General features: G+C 36.9%; 1 long non-coding RNA gene across 1 annotated transcript in view; it reads left to right on the top strand.

The window, feature by feature from the left end:
- The window catches only part of LOC134481752 (uncharacterized), a 44752-nt gene extending 21439 nt beyond the window's left edge, over positions 1-23313 (top strand). The window contains exons 2-3 of the long non-coding RNA XR_010057520.1: positions 10536-10625; positions 23220-23313. This is a non-coding gene — a long non-coding RNA (uncharacterized LOC134481752). The remainder of the gene's footprint in view (positions 1-10535; positions 10626-23219) is intronic.
- The last annotated feature ends 323 nt before the right edge of the window (positions 23314-23636 follow it).

A 23636-nucleotide genomic window follows, 5' to 3' on the forward strand; every position in this document is an offset into this window, starting at 1 on the left:
CTTTTCTCTAACTCCTCCATTGGGGACTCCACTCTAAGTCAAATGATTGGCTTCCAGCATCACCTCTCTATATGTCAGGCTCTGGCAGAGCTTCTCAGGTGACAGTTATATCAGCTTCTGTCAGCATGCACCTCTTGGCATCTCCAATAGTGACTAGGCTTGGTGACGGTATGTAGGATAGATCCCATGTGTGGCTGTCTCTGGATGGCCTGTCCTTTAGTCTCTGTTACACACTTTGTCTCCCGTGAGTATTTTGTTTCCCTTCCAAGAAGTACTGAAGCATCCACACTTTTGTTTTTCTTATTCTTGAGCTTCATGTGGTCTATGAATTGCATCTTGGGTATTCCAAGCATTTGGGCTAATATCCACTTATCAGTGAATACCTAGCATGTGTGTTCTTTTATGATTGGGTTACCCCACTCAGATTGATATTTTTTACTTCCATAAATTTGCCTAAGAATTTCATGAAATCATTGGCTTTTAAAAGCCAAGTAGTATTCCACTGTGTAACTATACCACATTTGTATATTCATTCTTCTCTTGAATGACATCTGTGTTTGTTCCAGCTTTTGACTATAATAAATATGAGGCTGCTATGAACATAGTAGAGCATATGTTTTTGTTGTGTGTTGGAAAACCTTTGGGTATATGCCCAGGAGTGGTACAACTCGGTCCTCAAGTAGTACTATGAGGAACTGCCAGACTGATTTCCAGAGTGGTTGTACCAGCTTGCAATTCCACCAAGAATGGAGGAGTATTCCTCTTTTCCACATCCTGGCCAGCAACTGCTGTTTTGGTCTTAGTCATTCTAACTGGTATGAGGTGGAATCTCAGGGTTGTTTTGATTTGTAGTTCCCTAATGACCAAGGATGTTGAACATTTCTTTAGGTATTTCTCAGCCATTCTATATTCTTCAGCTGACAATTATTTGTTTAGCTCTATAGCCCATTTTTAATAGGGTTATTTGATTCTCTGGAGTCTAACTTCTTGAATTTTTTGTATATATTAGACATTAGCCCTCTATTGCATGTAGGATTGGTAAAGATCTTTCCCCAAGATTGGTAAAGATCTGTTGGTTGCCTTTTTGTCCTATTGTCAGTGTATTTTGACTTATAGAAACTTTGTAACTTTATGAGGTCCCATTTGTCCATTCTGGATCCTAGAGAATAAGCCATTTGGTGTTTTGTCAAGAAAAAGGTTCCCCTATGCCCGTGTATTAGAACCACTTCCTTCACTTTCTCTTCTATTACTTACAGTGTGTCTGGTTTTATGTGGAGGTTCTTGATCCACTTGGACTTGAACTTTGTACAAGGCGGTAAGAATGGATAAATTTGTATTCTCCTACATACTGACAGCCACTTGACACAGTACCATTTGTTGAAAATGCTGATTTTTTCCACTGGATGGTTATAGCTCCCTTGTCAAAGAACATGTGTTCTTTGTGTTTAAAGTGTTCATAGGTATGTGGGTTCATTTCTGGGACTTCAATTCTATTCCACTGATCTGTCTGTCTCTTTTCTAGTACCATAAAGTTTTTATCACTATTGCTCTGTAATATAGCTTGAGGTGAGGTATGGTGATTCCCACAGAAGTTCTTTTATTGTTGACTATAGTTTTCACTACCATGAGTTTTTTGTTGTTCCAAATGAATTTGCAAATTACTCTTTCTAACTCTATGAAGAATTGAATTGGAATTTTGATGGTAGATTTCTTTCAGTAAGATGGCCATTTTTACTATATTAATCCTGCCAGTCCACAAGTATGGGAGGTCTTTCCATCTTCTGAGATCTTCTTCAATTTCTTTTTTCAGACACTTGAAGTTCTTGTCATACATATCTTTAACTTGCTTGTTTAGAGTCACACCAAGGTATTTTATATTATCTGTGACTATTATTTAGTTTCCCTAATTCCTTTCTCAGCCTGTTTATCCTTTGGGTAGAGGAAGGCTACTTATTTGTTTGAGTTAATTTTATATCTAGTCACTTTACTGAAGTTGTGAGTTTTAGAAGTTCTCTGGTGGAATTTTTGGGGTCATTTGAATATACTATCATATCATCTGCATGTAGTGATTTTTTGAGTTCTTCCTTTCCAAATTGTATCCCTTTGATCTCCTTCTGTTTTCTAATTCCTCTAGATAGGATTTCGAGTACTGTATTGAATAGACAGGCAGTACTGTATTGAATAGACTGTGGGCAGCCTTGTCTAGTCCCTGATTTTAGTGGGATTGCTTCAAGTTTCTCTCCATTTAGTTTGATGCTGGCTACTGGTTTGCTGTATATCGCTTTTACTATGTTTTGGTATGGGCCTTGAATTCCTGATCTTTCCAAGACTTTTTTCATGAATGGGTGTTGTACTAAGTCAAATGCTTTGCTCAGCATCTAATGAAATGATCATGTGGGTTTTTTCTTTGAGTTTGTTTATAAAGTGGATTACCTTGATGGATTTCCATATATTGAACCATCTCTGCATCCCTGGGAGAAGCCTACTTGATCATGGTTTATGATCATTTTGAGTGTTCTTGGACTCAGTTTGTAAAAAATTTAGTATTTTTGCAAAGATATTTGTAAGGGAAATTGGTCTGAAGTTCTCTTTCTTTGTTATATCTTTGTGTGGTTTAGGTTTAAGCATTATCATGGCTGAATAGGATGAATTGGGTAGTGCTTCTTCTGTTCCTAGTTTGTGGAATAGTTTTGAAGAATATTGGTATTAGGTCTTCTTTGAAGATCTGATAGAATTCTGCACTAAACCCATCTGGTCCTGTGCTTTTCTTTTGGTTAAGAGACTTTTAATGAGTTGTTCTATTCTTTTAGGTGTTATTGGACTTGTTTAGATGGTTTACCTGATCCTGTTAAAAGTTTCATACTTTGTATCTGCCTAGAAAATTGTTCATTTCCTCTAGATTTTGCAGTTTTGTTGAGTATGTACTTTTGTAGCACAATCTGATAATTTTTTTGAATATCCTCAGTTTCTGTTGTTATGTCTCCATTTTAATTTCTGATTTCATTGATTTGGATACTGTCTCTGTGCCCTCTGGTTAGTCTGGGTATCTTGTTAGTCTGGTTAGTCTGGTTTATCTATCTTGTTGATTTTTTCAAAGAGCCAGCTTTACCCAATGATAACTTGGCCAAGGAAGAAAGAAATTAAAGAATTTTTAGAATTTAATGAAAATGAAGGCACAACATACTGAAACTTATGGAATATAATTAAAGCAGTGCTAAGAGGAAAACTCGTAGCTCTTAGTGCCTGGGAGAAGAAACTGCAGAGAGGATACACTAGCAGGTTGATTGACCGCCTCAAAGCTGTAGAACAATTTTCTAAAGCACCACTGATAGAAAAATTTCCCATGTTTCTAAATGTTTCTCTTAGTTTTTAACATCATGATAAGTGAAAAAATAATATGGGGGTAAATTTTAACTATTCTGGAATGTCAGTGCAGAATACGAAACTACTTACATCAACCTACTACTATGTAACCTATATCTTCTTTGCCTTTTGCTTTATTCTGAGTTATTGAAAGAAGACAAATGGGACACATGGTGTGAGATAATAATGGCAAAAGTAAATTAATATCGAGCATAAAAGCTTAAACTGCAATAAAATGTATGTGTTTATTAAATTATATTTATTATTCATTTCTAAAATTAATGTTTAGTAGTAATGGCAATATGAGGATATTAGACTGAAAATAAATAAAGTTAAAAAATGAGATTTAGATAATACAAAAATATTAAAAATATTAAATTATTTTATAATTTTAATCCATAAACTAATTCATTGAATATAGGTTTTTAATATAAAACATTCTGAATATGACTTTCCCTTTTACTATTAATTTCAGATATTTCTAACTTTCTAACACACTGAAATTATATCTTTAGTTTTTTGTTTTTAATGGAAGACAATAGGGCATTTAAAAACAATATAAGATAAGAACAAGCTAATCAGAATAACACAAAACAATCAAACAGAAAAAAGGAGCCAAGAAAAAGCTCAAGAATGAAATATTCAGAGACATACACATTTGAACACAGAATTCCCCTAAACGCACAAAATTAGAGACCATAAGAGATAATCAGAAGACCTATCAAATAATAACTACTGATTTTTTTCTTTTAGGGAGGGTTGAAAGGTAGAGATGGGAACTTGACTTTGCTTTTCCTCTTAGCACTGATACTCAGACTTGCCAGTTTTTTATTTCTTTCAGTCCTTCTGTGTCTAGAAAACCATTAACCCCTTGACTTGTGAGGCTGAGACAAGAATTTCTGTGACCTTGAGGCCAGCTTGATCTCCATAGGGCATTCCAAAACAAGCAGGGCTGCATAGCAAGACAATTAAACTAATTAAACTATAATAAACAGTAAAAAGATAAAGAGTGATATTAATATATAAAACGTACAGTAACTGTAAAAATTAAGGTATGATTGCATACTTAAATACAAATCATATATCATATAAAATTTACTCTGCTAAGGATGCTAGGTAATATAAGATGTTACACAAAAGGGATATAATATATACTATTTTCTTCTGATAACTTAAAGGTGTTCTTATGATTTAAGGAAATAAAATAATAGATATTAGAAAATTAAACTTCTTATTATACTTCTTATGTCTGTAGATCTGTAGATTGTATCATAGGCATTCTCTACTTTTGGATAATATCCACTTTTCAGCAAGTACGTACCCATGCACGTCAATTGGGGTCTGAGTTAACTCACTCAGGATGCTATTTTCTAGTTCCATCCATTTGCCTAAAGAATTCATGACATACTCATTTTTAATAGCAGAATAGTATTCCATTGTGTAAATGAACTGCATTTTCTGTATCTATTCTTCCATAGAGGGCCATCTGGTTTTTTTCCAGCTTCTCACTATTACAAATAAGACTGCTATGAACATTGTGAAACACGTGCCCTTATGGTATGGTGGGAAATCGTTTGAGTATATTCCCAAGATTGATATAGCAGGGTTTTCAGGTAGAACTATTTCCAATTTTCTGATGAACCACCAGATTGATTTCCAGAGTGGGTGTACCAGAAATGGAGGTGTATTCCACTTTCTCCACATCCTTGCCGTCATGTGCTGTTCTATTGAATGTGTCTTTTGCCATACAGAAGCTTTTCAGTTTCATGAGGTCCCATTTATCAAGTGTTGATCTTAGAGCCCAGGTCATTTATATTCTGTTTAGGAAACTTCCCCCTGAACCAATGAGTTCAAAGCTCCTTTCCACTTTCTCTTTTATTACATTCAGCATATCTGTTTTTTATATTGAGGTCCTTGATCCACTTGGACTTTTGCTTTGTGCATGGTGATAAATATGAATCTATTAGTGAGGAGGTTTCAATCCCACTTAGAATGGAGAAGTAAATAATCACAAGAGGCAGAGGGAGAGATGGAATTGGATGAAACAGGGGAGTGAAAGGTTAAAGGGGAACAGGAGAAGATATGGAGATGGGGGCTAGTGGAAAAGAAGGAACCCAGAGGGCCAAGAGAATAAATGGAAATAAGCAGGCCTGAGAAGTGGGAGGTGGAGGAAACTAGAAATTGCAGAGACCCAGTAGGTGAGATAATCTCAGGATTCATTGAGGTTGACCTCAGGCAAAATGCCCAAAATTGGGAAAAAGGAATGCAAAGCGTCCATCCCCAGTAGATAGACAAGGCTTCAAGTGGAGGGACAGAGTTGCTAGCCTACAATAAAAATTCTGGACCTAGAATAGTTTCTTTTTAAAAGAACTTCAGGAACAAAAATGGACAAGTCAGTGAAGGAAAGGAGATCTAATAACTGGCTCAACTTGGATCCATCTCATGGAGGATCACCAACGCCTGACTGTTACTGATGCTATGATGTGCTTACAGATGGACCCTGGATTGGCTGTCCTCTGAGAGGTCCTACCAGCAACTGACCACAACAGAAGCAGATACTTACAGCCAACAATTGGACTGAAGTCAGCATTCCCAACTGTTGAATTAAGGGAAGGATTGAAGAAACTCAAATGGAGAGTGACCCATTAGGAAGACAAGCTGTCTCAATTAATCCACAGCCCAGGGAGCTCTCAGAGACTGAGCATATACATAGGCTGGTCTGAGGTCCCTGAAAAACATGTAGCAGTTATCTTCCTGGTCTGGCATCAAGGGAGATGTGCTTAATTAATTTTCAGAGGCCTCAGGGACTGGAAGGCCTGGTGTCAGAGGGGACCATCCTCTTGGATGCAAGGAGGAGGAATGAAATGAGGAACTGTGGGAGGGAGGAACAAAGGCAGGGTAGGCAACTACTGAAAAAAGAAAATTAAACTAGTTATTTTTTGTGTTATTTACCTCTTTCTAGTCTGGTGATGACACTGAAAATTTGATCACACCCACTGTTCTTTGAGTGTGAAAATAGTTGCTTTTAATGTCTTCTCTATAAGAAAGCAACATTAAGTTTTCTCTCAGTAGGATATTCTTTAAATTTTTTACTTATGATTTTGTCCACATTCCCATCCACATTATCCTTCTGTCTTAAAATTCTTCCTAAATACATTAAATATCCCAGAACTATAAATAACTCACCAATTGTCTTGTATTTTCCTAATTTGTAGTAAAAACTGTGACTGAATCTTCTGCTATGTTCACACTGCCCATCAGTTTCTGAATAAAAAAGATTCTGTCTACTGAAAGTATGAAAGGAAGGGGAAATGTCATGATGTTATGAGAATATTTTCTTTTAGAAAACATGAAGAATTACCTTCCCCATAATTCAACAATGTCTAGACATCCAGTGAAATTGTGAATAATTTAATGTTATAAAATCCAACTATGAATAATGATGATATGTGTAAACTGAATGTTATTTTTATATTTTCATGTAATTCAACAAATTCTTTCCAAATGTTACTTATGTCTACATTCTGCTATTTAATTCCTAAGTAAGAAAATAGTTATATTGATGTTGTATGAAGATAATTTTCTAACGATTGACAGAATCAATGGATGAATTACAATTTGTAGCTAATCACTTAAATGTAATTGCAAGGAAGTGCAAATTAGAAATTTCCCAAGAAATCAATGTAGGTGTTAAGTAAGAAATAATAATATATATGTTAATGAAACTAATAATGAACAAATTATAATAGAAACAATATTATTTAATAATAAAATTGAACATTACTTTAACAAAGTGTAATTTAAAATTTTACCATAAAGAAGTGGTGTTTAAATAAAACTAAGACTACATTATACCAGATCAAAATTATATTAATATATAACCTCTCATGAATTGCAATCTAGAATCTGGTATCCATTTGCTCTTCCTTTGAAAGTGGTCTAAGTTGTCCATCTAAACAACTGTCTGCTCTAACATGAACTTCACTGATAGTTTTTTTTTTTTTGTGGACTTTAATAAGATTATGTGATAAAGAGGTTTTATTAGGCAAATTAGTTGCAAATAGAAATCCCATGAGACAATTTCTGCCAATAGAAGCTGTCTTTTGTAGCTATAACAAAGGCACATATTTTAAAAGTATAGCTTAAAATATAAAAATACCTCAATATTTTTCAGCATAATGATCACATAGAAGCATTGGTAAGCACCCAGCATTCCTAGTACATTCTTTGAACTGTTGTATCTCTTCATTTCTTCTCTGATTCTCTACATTCCTTCTAATATTCTTGATCAAACTTTGACTTACATACCCCCATGTATACACAGGAACTCTCAATATGCAAACACTGACACACATGGGTTAATAAAATACAACACACTCAAAAATAATCATCCACATGTTTACATTAGACACTTCTTTGTACACTTATTCCAACCAATATATGTTTATGTGGCATAAGAATAGAGTATAAGGTATACATGTTAATGATTTGAAAATAAAGAGATGGAAAAAAAAGAAATATTTTTCTTTTACAAAAATAATTGTCTGAAGAAAAAAATCACTAAGTTATGAAGCTTCTGAAAGAGTTAACTGATTATAGACAATTCTATGAGTATAATAATTGTTTATCTTGATTACAGATTGTTTTCTTAGAGGAGGAAGTTTTCTTTTATACATTCATTTTCTTTATGTGTTCTTCAACCCATACTGCATGGGAAGTACAACAGTGTAGTTTTTCTGATGAAATAACAGAAACAAAATTATAATAAATTTTGCCAAGCTGAACTGTCCATCTTTGATGAGAACAGAAAGGAAATATTACCAAATTGTTGTTCCATGTTTAATGTCATACATATCAGCAAAACACCATTTTCTTAGCACATTTTAATGGATCTTTCTTTCAGCTTTGTAATTACTAAAAATCATTGTTTAATATTTCCCATTTGTTTAAAAACATTCATTTATTTCCTGTACTAGAATTTTTAAATGAAAACCACACAAAACTGGCTGGATTCTAGAGTCAAATTCTGGATTTGTCCTAAGAGCATTAAAATATTCAGATCAAAATAAAGCTGGTCTTTCTGGACAGGTTAACATTCTTTTTAAACCACCACAGTATCCAACTCATTAAAAGATTACTAATAAGACTTGCATGACATAGACCGAAAGAAATAAATTATTGATCCTATGTCCTTAGCAATTTTGTCTCTCTTCTTTTTGGTTACAGTCTACACAAGCTTTCTGGTTCTAGGCATAGGACTGTACTTGACTTTTCTAAATGTCAAGATTATTGATGACTCATTATGAGTATGCTGGCTAGTTTTATGTCCACTTGACACAAGCTAGAGTCATGGGGGCATATGTAACTTCAATTTAGAAAATACTCCTAGAAGACTGGCCTTTGGACAAGCCTTGGAACATTGTCTTTACTGATAATTGATATGGGAAGAATAAAAGAATGTACTGAGAAGCAATGCTTTATGGCCTCTAAATTAATTTCTCTTTTGAGTTGCTTCTCAACTCAATATATTGTACCAGCCTTCCTTTTTCAAAGTAATTATGGCCATTCAGTTTTATTACAATAACAGAAGAGCTAACAAATGCAGTGGTTCAGCGATTGCATAATTGTATGAAAATGTATGTTACTGTCTATATTCTAGTGTCCATGTATGTGTGTGTGTGTGTGTGTGTGTGTGTGTGTGTGTGTGTGTGTGTAGGTATATTCATAAAACCTATCTTTTAAAAGGTTTCTTAATATTTTGAAACATAACTATCTTATGTTTATTTCTATTATTTGTGGGCTTGTGGGAAGAGGGGCTTTGATGGACTTAAATCTAACATAAATTACCAAAAATATTTTTGAAAATATTTTCCAAGGCTCACTGTAATGACTTATTTGTGTAATCTTAGCATGAAGAAAGCTGAGGCTGTAGGATTACTGAAATTTGAAACTAAGTCTCACATAAATTCACACAATTCATAGTACAGAATTTGTAACCATATATATATATATGTATATATATATATATATACATATATATATATATAATTTGTAAAAATCATTTAGTTTTTTAATCAGTGACCCAGATCCATATATCCACATTTTTTAAGACATAAAAACTAATGGAATACTGAGAATTTCTATTTTAGAAAATTAGATGAAAAGCTTAAATGAACTAAACATTTAATATTGTAATCCTTAACTTATACCTATTTGATATGACCACTGAAGAAACTCATGTCATTTTAAAGAAATCATTGTTATCTTATGAAATCAATTCAAAGATGTTGAAGTAAATACCTTCTCCCATATACTGCCTGGATTCATTTCATAAAATCAATAAATATCTGAAAATTTTACCAAAGTTTATTTTCCTTGATAACTGAACTAAAAAATGAATTTGGAAGATTTATTTCAAATTAATCATTATGTTCAATAAAGAGAGATAGGCTCCTTTCTAATTTTCTAATTATGATTAAGATAAAGCCAATAGAAATATGAAAGCTAAAGAAATATGTATATAAAAACATAAAGAAAAGAGTATGTCAAGAAACATGAAGCAGACTAAGCATTAGTTTCTTACTAAGGTAGAAGGACATCCTAAAGGATATTTAAAAAAAACTTAAAACAGATATCCATGCACTACTCTTTCTACAAGTTCTTTTATTGCCCATTACTTTTCCCTAAGTATTTAATGCTATATGTAATTGGTTTAGACATAGCAGTCAGGTAAAACATATGTAAAAAAATGTAGAAATAATGTAATGATAATCCTTAAAAGAAATGTACATAAAATCCAATTTTAAATTATTTCAAAGATTGTCCATAGACTGACCATGGGCTCCAACTGCATAGGTAGCAATGAATAGCCTAGTAAGGACACCAGTGGAAGGGGAAGCCCTTGATCCTGCCAAGACTGAACCCCCAGTGAACAGGATTGTTGGGGGGGGGGAAGTAGGTAACGGGAAAGGATGGGGAGGGGAACACCCATATAGAAGGGAAGGGGAGGGGTTAGGGGGATGTTGGCCCTGAAACCAGGAAAGGGAAAAACACTTGAAATGAAAATAAGAAAGACCCAAGTTAATAAAGATGAAAAAAAAGATAAAAAACCATTTTGGGATATGAGAAAAAGATTTTCCTGTCTCCAACAAATTAAAGATTGTCTTTCCCAGGTAATGGCGGTGCAGATCTTCCTGGTTGCTGCCGCCGCAGAGAGCACGTAGGCAGCACCCCACGAGCAAACTTGAGCCTCGGGACCACAGGTAAGACCAACTTTTCTGATGCAAGTGACCTGCCTGGTGAACACCAGACATAGGCCCACAGGAACACCTGAAGGCCTGTAGATAGGAAAAACTACACGCACGAAAGCAGAACACTCTGTCCCCATAAATGGCTGAAAGAAAACAGGAAAACAGGTCTACAGCACTCCTGACACACAGGCTTATAGGACAGTCAAGCCACTGTCAGAAATAGCAGAACAAAGTAACACTAGAGATAATCTGATGGCGAGAGGCAAGCACAGGAACCCAAGCAACAGAAACCAAGACTACATGGCACCATGGGAGCCCAATTCTCCCACCAAATCAAACACGGAATATCGAAACACACTAGAAAAGCAAGATCTAGTTTCAAAATCATATTTGATCATGATGCTGTAGGACTTCAAGAAAGACGTGAAGAACTCCCTTAGAGAACAAGTAGAAGCCTACAGAGAGGAAGCACAAAAGTGCCTGAAAGAATTCCAGGAAAACACAATCAAACAGTTGAAGGAATTAAAAATGGAAATAGAAGCAATCAAGAAAGAACACATGGAAACAACCCTGGATATAGAAAACCAAAAGAAGAGACAAGGAGCTGTAGATACAAGCTTCACCAACAGAATACAAGAGATGGAAGAGAGAATCTCCGGAGCAGAAGATTCAATAGAAATCATTGACTCAACTGTCAAAGATAATGTAAAGCTGAAAAAGCTACTGGTCCAAAACATACAGGAAATCCAGGACTCAATGAGAAGATCAAACCTAAGGATAATAGGTATAGAAGAGAGTGAAGACTCCCAGATCAAAGGACCAGTAAATATCTTCAACAAAATCGTAGAAGAAAACTTCCCTAACCTAAAAAAAGAGATACCCACAGGCATACAAGAAGCCTACAGAACTCCAAATAGATTGGACCAGAAAAGAAACACATCCCGTCACATAATAGTCAAAACACCAAACGCACAAAATAAAGAAAGAATATTAAAAGCAGTAAGGGAAAAAGGTCAAGTAACATATAAAGGCAGACCTATGAGAATCACAACAGACTTTTTGCCAGAAACTATAAGGCCAGAAGATCCTGGACTGATGTCATACAGACCCTAAGAGAATACAAATGCCAGCCCAGGTTACTGTATCCTGCAAAACTCTCAATTAACATAGATGGAGAAACCAAGATATTCCATGAGAAAACCAAATATACACAATATCTTTCTACAAATCCAGCACTGCAGAGGATAATAAATATTAAAGCCCAACATAAAGAGGCAAGCTATACCCTAGAAGAAACAAGAAACTAATCGTCTTGACAACAAAACAAAGAGAAGAAAAGCACACAAACATAACCTCACATCCAAATATGAATATAACAGGAAGCAATAATCACTATTCCTTAATATCTCTCAACATCAATGGCCTCAGCTCCCCAATAAAAAGACATAGATTAACAAACTGGATACACAACGAGGACCCTGCATTCTGCTGCCTACTGGAAACACACCTCAGAGAAATAGATAGACACTACCTCAGAGTGAAAGGCTGGAAAAAACTTTCCAAGCAAATGGTCAGAAGAAGCAAGCTGGAGTAGCCATTCTAATATCAAATAAAATCAATTTTCAACTAAAATTCATCAAAAAAAGATAAGGAAGGACACTTCATATTCATCAAAGGAAAAATCCACCAAGATGAACTCTCAGTCCTAAATATCTATGCACCAAATACCAAGGCACCTACATATGTAAAAGAAACCTTACTAAAGCTCAAAACACACATTGCACCTCACACAATAATAGTGGGAGATTTCAACACCCCACTCTCATCAATGGACAGATCATGGAAACAGAAATTAAACAGAGATGTAGACAGACTATGAGAAGTCATGAGCCAAATGGACTTAACGGATATTTATAGAATATTCTACCCTAAAGCAAAAGGATATACCTTCTTCTCAGCTCCTCATGGTACTTTCTCCAAAATTGACCATATAATTGGTCAAAAAACGGGCCTCAACAGGTACAGAAAGATAGAAATAATCCCATGCATGCTATCGGACCACCACGGCCTAAAACTGGTCTTAAATAACAATCAAGGAAGAATGCCCACATATACTTGGAAATTGAACAATGCTCTACTCAATAATAACCTGGTCAAGGAAGAAATAAAGAAAGAAATTAAAAACTTTTTAGAATTTAATGAAAAAAACGGTACAACATACCCAAACTTTTGGGACACAATGAAAGCTGTGCTAAGAGGAAAACTCATAGCGCTGAGTGCCTGCAGAAAGAAACAGGAAAGAGCATATGTCAGCAGCTTGACAGCACACCTAAAAGCTCAGAACAAAAAGAAGCAAATACACCCAGGATGAGTAGAAGGCAGGAAATAATCAAACTCAGAGCTGAAATCAACCAAGTAGAAACAAAAAGGACCATAGAAAGAATCTTCTTCCCCTTTTAAAGAAGGAGTGAAGCATTCGCATTTTGGTCATCCTTCGTGAGTTTCATTTGTTCTTGGGTAATTATGGCATTTGGGCTAATAGTCACTTATCAATGAGTGCATACCATGTGTGTTTTTCTGTGATTGGGTTACCTCACTCAGGATGATATTTTCCAGTTCTGACCATTTGCTTACGAATTTCATAAGGTCATTGTTTTTGATAGCTGAGTAATATTCCATTGTGTAGATGTACCACATCTACAAAACAAAAAGGACCATAGAAAGAATCAACAGAACAAAAGTTGGTTCTTTGAGAAAATCAACAAGATAGATAAAACTGTAGCCAGACTAATGAAAGGACACAGAGAGTGTATCCAAATTAACAAAATCAGAAATGAAAAGGGAGACATAACTACAGATTCAGAGGAAATTCAAAAAATCATCAGATCTTACTATAAAAGCCTTTATTCAACAAAACTTGAAAATCTGCAGGAAATGGACAATTTCCTAGACAGATGCCAGGTACTGAAGTTAAATCAGGAACAGATAAACCAGTTAAACAAACCCATAACTCCTAAGGAAATAGAAGCAGTCATTAAAGGTCTCCCAACCAAAAAGAGCCCAGGTCCAGACGGGTTTAGTGCAGAATTCTACCAGACCTTCATAGAAGACCTCGTACCAATATTATCCAAACTATTCCACAAAATTGAAACAGATGGAGCACTACCGATCTCCTTCTATGAAGCCACAATTATTCTTATACCAAAACCACACAAAGACACAACAAAGAAAGAGAACTTTAGACCAATTTCCCTTATAATATCGACACAAAAATGCTCAATAAAATTCTGGCAAACCGAATCCAAGAGCACATCAAATCAATTATCCACCATGATCAAGTAGGCTTCATCCCAGGCATGCAGGGATGGTTTAATATAAGGAAAACCATCAGCATGATCCATTATATAAACAAACTGAAAGAACAGAACCACATGATCATTTCATTAGATGCTGAGAAAGCATTTGACTGAATTCAACACCCCTTCATGATAAAAGTCCTGGAAAGAATAGGAATTCAAGGCCCATACCTAAACATAGTAAAAGCCATATACAGCAAACCAGTTGCTAACATTAAACTAAATGGAGAGAAACTTGAAACAATCCCACTAAAATCAGGGACTAGACAAGGCTGTCCACTCTCTCCCTACTTATTCAATATAGCTCTTGAAATTCTAGCAAGAGCAATCAGACAACAAAAGGAGATCAAGGGGATACAGATCAGAAAAGAAGAAGTCAAAATATCACTATTTGCAGATGATATGATAGTATATTTAAGTGATCCCAAAAGTTCCACCAGAGAACTACTAAAGCTGATAGACAACTTCAGCAAAGTGGCTGGGTATAAAATTAACTCAAATAAATCAGTAGCCTTCCTCTACACAAAAGAAAAACAAGCCAAGAAAGAAATTAGGGAAACGACACCCTTCATAATAGACCCAAATAATATAAAGTACCTCGGTGTGACTTTAACCAAGCAAGTAAAAGATTTGTACAATAAGAACTTCAAGACTCTGAAGAAAGAAATTGAAGAAGTCCTCAGAAGATGGAAAGATCTCCCATGCTCATGGATTGGCAGGATTAATATAGTAAAAATGGCCATTTTACCAAAAGCAATCTAAAGATTCAATGCAATCCCCATCAAAATACCAATCCAATTCTTCAAAGAGTTAGAACAACTTGCAAATTCATCTGGAATAACAAAAAACACAGGATAGCTAAAATTATCCTCAACAATAAAAGGACTTCAGGGGGAATCACTATCCCTGAACTCAAGCAGTATTACAGAGCAATACTGATAAAAACTGCATGATATTGGTACAAAGACAGACAGATAGACCAATGGAACAGAATTGAAGACCCAGAAATGAACCCACACACCTATGGGCACTTGATTTTTGGCAAAGGAGCCAAAAACATCAAATGGAAAAAAGATAGCATTTTCTGCAAATGGTGCTGGTTCAACTGGAGGTCAACATGTAGAAGAGTGCAGATCGATCCATGCTTATCACCCTGTACAGAGCTTAAGTCCAAGTGGATCAAGGACCTCCACATCAAACCAGATACACTCAAACTAATAGAAGAAAATCTAGGGAAGCATCTGGAACACATGGGCACTGGAAAAAAATTCCTGAACAAAATACCAGTGGCTTCTGCTCTAAGATCAAGAATCGACAAATGGGATCTCATAAAACTGCAAAGCTTCTGTAAGGCATAGGACACTGTGGTTAGGACAAAACGGCAACCAACAGATTGGGAAAAGATCTTTACCAATCCTACAACTGATAGAGGCCTTATACCCAAAATTTACAAAGTACTCAAGAAGTTAGACCGCAGGGAGACAAATAACTATTAAAAAATGGGGTTCAGAGCTAAACAAAGAATTCACAGCTGAGGAATGCCGAATGGCTGAGAAACACCTAAAGAAATGTTCAACACCTTTAGTCATAAGGGAAATGCAAAGCAAAACAACCCTGAGATTTCACCTCACACCAGTGAGAATGCCTAAGTTCAAAAACTCAGGTGACAGCTGATGCTGGCGAGGATGCGGAGAAAGAGGAACACTCCTCCATTTTTGGTGGGATTGCAGACTGGTAAAACCATTCTGAAAATCAGTCTGGAGGTTCCTCAGAAAATTGGACATTGAACTGCCTGAGGATCCAGCTATACCTCTCTTGGGCATATACCCAAAAGATGCCCCAACATATAAAAAAGACATGTGCTCCACTATGTTCATCGCAGCCTTATTTATAATAGCCAGAAGCTGGAAAGAACCCAGATGCCCTTCAACATAGGAATGGATACAGAAAATGTGGTACATCTACACAATGGAATATTACTCAGCTATCAAAAACAATGACCTTATGAAATTCGTAAGCAAATGGTCAGAACTGGAAAATATCATCCTGAGTGAGGTAACCCAATCACAGAAAAACACACATGGTATGCACTCATTGATAAATGGCTATTAGCCCAAATGCTTGAATTACCCTAGAACAAATGAAACTCACGAAGGATGACCAAAATGCGAATGCTTCACTCCTTCTTTAAAAGGGGAAGAAGATTCTTTCTATGGTCCTTTTTGTTTTTACTTGGTTGATTTCAGCTCTGAGTTTGATTATTTCCTGTCTTCTACTCCTCCTGGATGTATTTGCTTCTTTTTGTTCTAGAGCTTTTAGGTGTGCTGTCAAGCTGCTGACATATGCTCTTTCCTGTTTTTTTCTGCAGGCACTCAGCGCTATGAGTTTTCCTCTTAGCACAGCTTTCATTGTGTCCCATAAGTTTGGGTATTTTGTACCTTCATTTTCATTAAATTCTAAAAAGTTTTTAGTTTCTTTCTTTATTTCTTCCTTGACCAGGTTATCTTTGAGTAGAGCATTGTTCAGTTTCCAAGTATATGCGGGCATTATTTCTTGATTGTTTTTGAAGACCAATTTTAGGCCGTGGTGGTCCGATCGCACGCATGGGATTATTTCTATCTTTTTGTACCTGTTGAGGCCCGTTTTTTGACCAATTATATGGTCAATTTTGGAGAAAGTAACATGAGGAGCTGAGAAGAAGGCATATCCTTTTGCTTTAGGATAGAATGTTCTATAAATATCCGTTAAGTCCATTTGGCTCATGACTTCTCATAGTCTGTCTACATCTCTGTTTAATTTCTGTTTCCATGATCTGTCCATTGATGAGAGTGGGGTGTTGAAATCTCCCACTATTATTGTGTGAGGTGCAATGTGTGTTTTGAGCTTTAGTAAGGTTTCTTTTACATATGTAGGTGCCCTGGTATTTGGGGCATAGATATTTAGGACTGAGAGTTCATCTTGGTGGATTTTTCCTTTGATGAATATGAAGTGTCCTTCCTTATCTTTTTTGGTGAATTTTAGTTGAAAATTGATTTTATTTGATATTAGAAACAGGAAAGAGCATATGTCAGCAGCTTGACAGCACACCTAAAAGCTCTAGAACAAAAAGAAGCAAATACACCCAGGAGTAGAAGGCAGGAAATAATCAAACTCAGAGCTGAAATCAACCAAGTAGAAACAAAAAGGACCATAGAAAGAATCAACAGAACCAAAAGTTGGTTCTTTGAGAAAATCAACAAGATAGATAAACCCTTAGCCAGACTAACGGGAGGACACAGAGAGTGTGTCCAAATTAACAAAATCAGAAATGAAAAGGGAGACATAACAACAGATTCAGAGGAAATTCAAAAAATCATCAGATCTTACTATAAAAACCTATATTCAACAAAACTTGAAAATCTTCAGGAAATGGACAATTTCCTAGACAGATACCAGGTACCGAAGTTAAATCAGGAACAGATAAACCAGTTAAACAACCCCATAACTCCTAAGGAAATAGAAGCAGTCATTAAAGGTCTCCCAACCAAAAAGAGCCCAGGTCCAGATGGCTTTAGTGCAGAATTCTATCAAACTTTCATAGAAGACCTCATACCAATATTATCCAAACTATTCCACAAAATTGACACAGATGGATCACTACCGAATACCTTCTACGAAGCCACAATTACTTTTATACCTAAACCACACAAAGACATAACAAAGAAAGAGAACTTCAGACCAATTTCCCTTATGAATATCTACCCAAAAATACTCAACAAAATTCTGGCAAACCGAATCCAAGAGCACATCAAAACAATCATCCACCATGACCAAGTAGGCTTCATCCCAGGCATGCAGGGATGGTTTAATATAAGGAAAACCATCAACGTGATCCATTATATAAACAAACTGAAAGAACAAAACCACATGATCATTTCATTAGACGCTGAGAAAGCATTTGACAAAATTCAACACCCCTTCATGATAAAAGTCCTGGAAAGAATAGGAATTCAAGGCCCATACCTAAACATAGTAAAAGCCATATACAGCAAACCAGTTGCTAACATTAAACTAAATGGAGAGAAACTTGAAGCAATCCCACTAAAATCAGGGACTAGACAAGGCTGCCCACTCTCTCACTACTTATTCAATATAGCTCTTGAAGTTCTAGCCAGAGCAATCAGACAACAAAAGGAGGTCAAGGGGATACAGATCGGAATAGAAGAAGTCAAAATATCACTATTTGCAGATGATATGATAGTATATTTAAGTGATCCCAAACGTTCCACCAGAGAACTACTAAAGCTGATAGACAACTTCAGCAAAGTGGCTGGGTATAAAATTAACTCAAATAAATCAGTAGCCTTCCTCTACACAAAAGAGAAACAAGCCGAGAAAGAAATTAGGGAAACGACACCCTTCACAATAGACCTAAATAATATAAAGTACCTCGGTGTGACTTTAACAAAGCAAGTAAAAGATCTGTACAATAAGATCTTCAAGACACTGAAGAAGGAAATTGAAGAAGACCTCAGAAGATGGAAAGATCTCCCATGCTCATGGATTGGCAGGATTAATATAGTAAAAATGGCCATTTTACCAAAAGCAATCTACAGATTCAATGCAATCCCCATCAAAATACCAATCCAATTCTTCAAAGAGTTAGACAGAACAATTTGCAAATTAATCTGGAATAACAAAAAACCCAGGATAGCTAAAGCTATCCTCAACAATAAAAGGACTTCAGGGGGAATCACTATCCCTGAACTCAAGCAGTATTACAGAGCAATAGTGATAAAAACTCCATGGTATTGGTACAGAGACAGACAGATAGACCAATGGAATAGAATTGAAGACCCAGAAATGAACCCACACACCTTTGGTCACTTGATTTTTGACAAAGGAGCCAAAACCATCCAATGGAAAAAAGATAGCATTTTCAGCAAATGGTGCTGGTTCAACTGGAGGTCAACATGTAGAAGAGTGCAGATCGATCCATGCTTATCACCCTGTACAAAGCTTAAGTCCAACTGGATCAAGGGCCTCCACATCAAACCAGATACACTCAAACTAATGGAAGAAAAACTAGGGAAGCATCTGGAACACATGGGCACTGGAAAATATTTCCTAAACAAAACACCAATGGCTTACGCTCTAAGATCAAGAATCGACAAATGGGATCTCATAAAACTGCAAAGCTTCTGTAAGGCAAAGGACACTGTGGTTAGGAGAAAACGGCAACCAACAGATTGGGAAAAGATCTTTACCAATCCTACAACAGATAGAGGCCTTATATCCAAAATATACAAAGAACTCAAGAAGTTAGACCGCAGGGAAACAAATAACCCTATTAAAAAATGGGGTTCAGAGCTAAACAAAGAATTCACAGCTGAGGAATGCCAAATGGCTGAGAAACACCTAAAGAAATGTTCAACATCTTTAGTCATAAGGGAAATTCAAATCAAAACAACCCTGAGATTTCACCTCACACCAGTGAGAATGGCTATGATCAAAAACTCAGGGCACAACAGATGCTGGCGAGGATGTGGAGAAAGAGGAACACTCCTCCATTGTTGGTGGGATTGCAAACTGGTACAACCATTCTGGAAATCAGTCTGGAGGATCCTCAGAAAATTGGACATTGAACTGCCTGAGGATCCAGCTATACCTCTCTTGGGCATATACCCAAAAGATGCCCCAGCATATAAAAAAGACACGTGCTCCACTATGTTCATTGCGGCCTTATTTATAATAGCCAGAAGCTGGAAAGAACCCAGATGCCCTTCAACAGAGGAATGGATACAGAAAATGTGGTACATCTACACAATGGAATATTACTCAGCTATCAAAAACAACGACTTTATGAAATCCGTAGGCAAATGGTTGGAACTGGAAAATATCATCCTGAGTGAGCTAACCCAATCACAGAAAGACATACATGGTATGCACTCATTGATAAATGGCTATTAGCCCAAATGCTTGAATTACCCTAGATACCTAGAACAAATGAAACTCAAGATGGATGATCAAAATGTGAATGCTTCACTCCTTCTTTAAAAGGGGAACAAGAATACCCTTGGCAGGGAAGAGAGAGGCAAAGATTAAAACAGAGAATGAAGGAACACCCATTCAGAGCCTGCCCCACATGTGGCCCATACATATACAGCCACCCAATTAGACAAGATGGATGAAGCAAAGAAGTGCAGACCGACAGGACCCGGATGTAGATCGCTCCTGAGAGACACAGCCAGAATACAGCAAATACAGAGGCGAATGCCAGCAGCAAACCACTGAACTGAGAAGAGGACTCCCGTTGAAGGAATCAGAGAAAGAACTGGAAGATCTTGAAGGGGCTCGAGACCCCATATGTACAACAATGCTAAGCATCCAGAGCTTCCAGGGACTAAGCCACTACCTAAAGACTATACATGGACTGACCCTGGACTTTGACCTCATAGGTAGCAATGAATATCCTAGTAAGAGCACCAGTGGAAGGAGAAGCCCTGGGTCCTGCTAAGACTGATCCCCCAGTGAACTAGACTGGTGGGGGGAGGGCGGCAATGGGGGGAGGGTTGGGAGGGGAACACCCATAAGGAAGGGGAGGGGGGAGGGGGATGTTTGCCCGGATACCGGGAAAGGGAATAACACTCGAAATGTATATAAGAAATACTCAAGTTAATAACAAAAAAGTATATACTAATTGTATGTCAGTATTCCAGTCAGAGGGATTAAAGGTGCATGCTAAGGTGTGTGATAAGGAACAATATCATAACTAGAAACAGTTTTTTTTTCAGTAAATAACACTTCATCATGTTCACAGTGTGATCAATATCCATCAACAACCATTGTTTTAAAATGACATCTAATTGAGGGGCAGAACAGGGAAAAGAGGCAGTCAATTGCGGTCAGTTTATTCAGTTCAGTGCAGGTCAGTGGTAGTAATTGGAGCCAGAGACTACAAAGAATCCAGAAGATTAGAACAAACTGCCAGAGTTAGTCAAGCAGAGCAATTAAGTGAGAAGCTGACAGAAGCAAGATTGAATCAGTCAGCTTAAAGAAGAGTTTGAGTAAAGAACAGCTGAGTTGAACCAGCCAGCCAGAGTTCAGAAAGAACTAGAAACGGTCAGTGTACTCAGCGGTTAGTCTCAGAAGCTGAAACATTCTAGGCCTAGAACATATGAATGATGGCTAGAAGCTTCTTGGACAAGACAGGGTGAGAGTTAGAGAAGATGAAAAAAATGTTCTGGGTTCTGCCCAAGCCATGTATTCTCACAACTTGTGTACTGCACTTGTTTCTTCCCTCCTTCTGAGGAAATAAAGGTTACTTTGGCATCAAGTCTAATCATCAAAAAAAAAAAAAAAAAAGGGGGGGGGGAGAAGAATACCCTTGGCAGGGAATAGAGAGGCAAAGATTAAAACAGACACAGAAGGAACACCCATTCAGAGCCTGCCCCACATGTGGCCCATGCATATACAGCTATCCAATTAGACAAGATGGATGAAGCAAAGAAGTGCAGGCCGGCAGGAGCCGGATGTAGATCTCTCCCGAGAGACACAGCTAGAATACAACAAACACAGAGGCGTATGCCAGCAGCAAACCACTGAATTGAGAATAGGACCCCCGTTGAAGGAATCAGAGAAAGAACTGGAAGAGCTTGAAGGGGCTTGAGACCCCATATGTACAACAATGCCAAGCACCCAGAGCTTCCAGGGACTAAGCCACTACCTAAAGATTATACATGGACTGACCCTGGACTCTGATCTCATAGGTAGCAATGAATATCCTAGTAAGAGCACCAGTGGAAGGGGAAGCCCTGGGTCCTGCTAAGACTGAACCCCCAGTGAACTAGATTGTTGGTGGTAGGGTGACAAGGGGGGAGGATCAGGAGGGGAACACCCATAAGGAAGGGGAGGGGGAGGGTTTAGGGGGAGGGGGAGGGTTTAGGGGGAGGTTTGCCCAGAAACCGGGAAAGGGAATAACACTCGAAATGTATATAGGAAATACTCAAGTTCATAAAAAAATAGTCATAATAAACTAAATTTTATTGAAAATTGACAAAAAAGATTGTCTTTCCCTCTTCAAACTTCCAATCTCGCCAATGACATCACAAAGTAGAACACAGAGAAACATCACTTATCAAAACAGCATTAGATAACATAAACTATCTTGGTGTAATGCTAGCCAAGCAACTGAAAGGCTTTATATGATAAAAATTCAAGACTTTAAAGAAAAAAATGAATACAGCTGAAGGAAAATCTCCCATGCTCATGTATCTGTAGGATTTACACAGTAAAAATGGATATCCTACTAAAAACCATCAACAAATTCAATGCAATCTCCATCAACATTTCTACACAATTCTAGACCTTGAAAGGACAATTCTCAAATCTGTGTGGAAAACAAAAATCCTTCTCACATTTGTCAACTTTAAGGTGTCCTACAGAGCTATAATAATAAAATCACGATGATTTGGGAATATAAACAGACACTGGAATCAAACCAAAAACTTAGCCATAAATTCACACGTCTACTGACAATTGATTTGATTTAAACAAAACAATAAGTACACAGTAAGACAGCATCTTCAACAAATGGTATTGGTCATACTGGATGTCTGTCTGCAGAGGAATGCACATTAATCCTTGTTTATCACCTTCATAAAACTCAATTCCAAGTAGATTGAAGACCTCAACATAAAATCAATTATACTAAACGTGGTAGAAAAGAACGTTGGGAAGGTATGGAATACCCTTTAATACATTGTCACAGAAGATGACTTCCTGAACAGAACATCATTAGTGCAGACACTAAGATCAGCATTTAATTCATGGGACCTTGTGAAACTGAAATGTCTTATGTAAGGTAAGTGTGACAATGTGGCAGCCTACAATAAGGGGAAGGTCTAAAATGAACTTATTCACCTGAGATAATTGTCATCTCAGAGGCTTGCTGCTGAATAAACTCACCTTTTCTAGCTCTTTCTGATTTCTGGCTGGCTGGTTCAATTCAGCTGCTTTTGCCCAGCCTCTTATCCAAACTGACTGATTCGAACGGACTCTCTCAGCTTCTCCCTCATGCTCTGCTGACTTGAAACTAATTCCAACAACCTCTTCTAATGCTCTGGCTCCTACTCATTCCCTAGCTTGTTCTATCTTCACCCATGTCTAGCTTGCTCTTTCTTCAACCTATGTAAAATTGTCCATGTAAAAACTGCCTCTGAACTAAGGAAGCTCACTGTCACAAACTTCACCTTTCTACCTTGCCTGTCAGCTCCTGTCTTAACTGAACCGACTGTCTGTATTCCACTCCCTGAACTCAACTGACTAAAGAGAACTGAGTCTTGAGCACTGGCATTAAAGGTATTTACCTTGATGTTTTCTATTCATTTTAATAGTTTTATAAACATAATATTGGAGGCTTACACATGTGTTTAATATCTCTAATATGGTTAGAATATTTACTTTCTAAGATTGTATATTTTCCTGACAATAAAATTGTTCAATTCCTAAAAATAAAAAAAAAGGTATTTACCTTGAAACTGTGATGTTTTCTCTTTTTATTTAATCTTTTTTTTACACTCCAGGTTTTATCCCCCTTCCAGTCCACTCTCCAACTGTTTCAAATCACATACCTCCTCCCTGCTCCCCTGTCTCCATGAGACCTCTAACACCCCTGGAGCCTCCAGTC

The sequence above is a fragment of the Rattus norvegicus genome, chromosome 14 (assembly GCF_036323735.1).
Source record: "Rattus norvegicus strain BN/NHsdMcwi chromosome 14, GRCr8, whole genome shotgun sequence".
Lineage (NCBI taxonomy): Eukaryota > Metazoa > Chordata > Mammalia > Rodentia > Muridae > Rattus > Rattus norvegicus.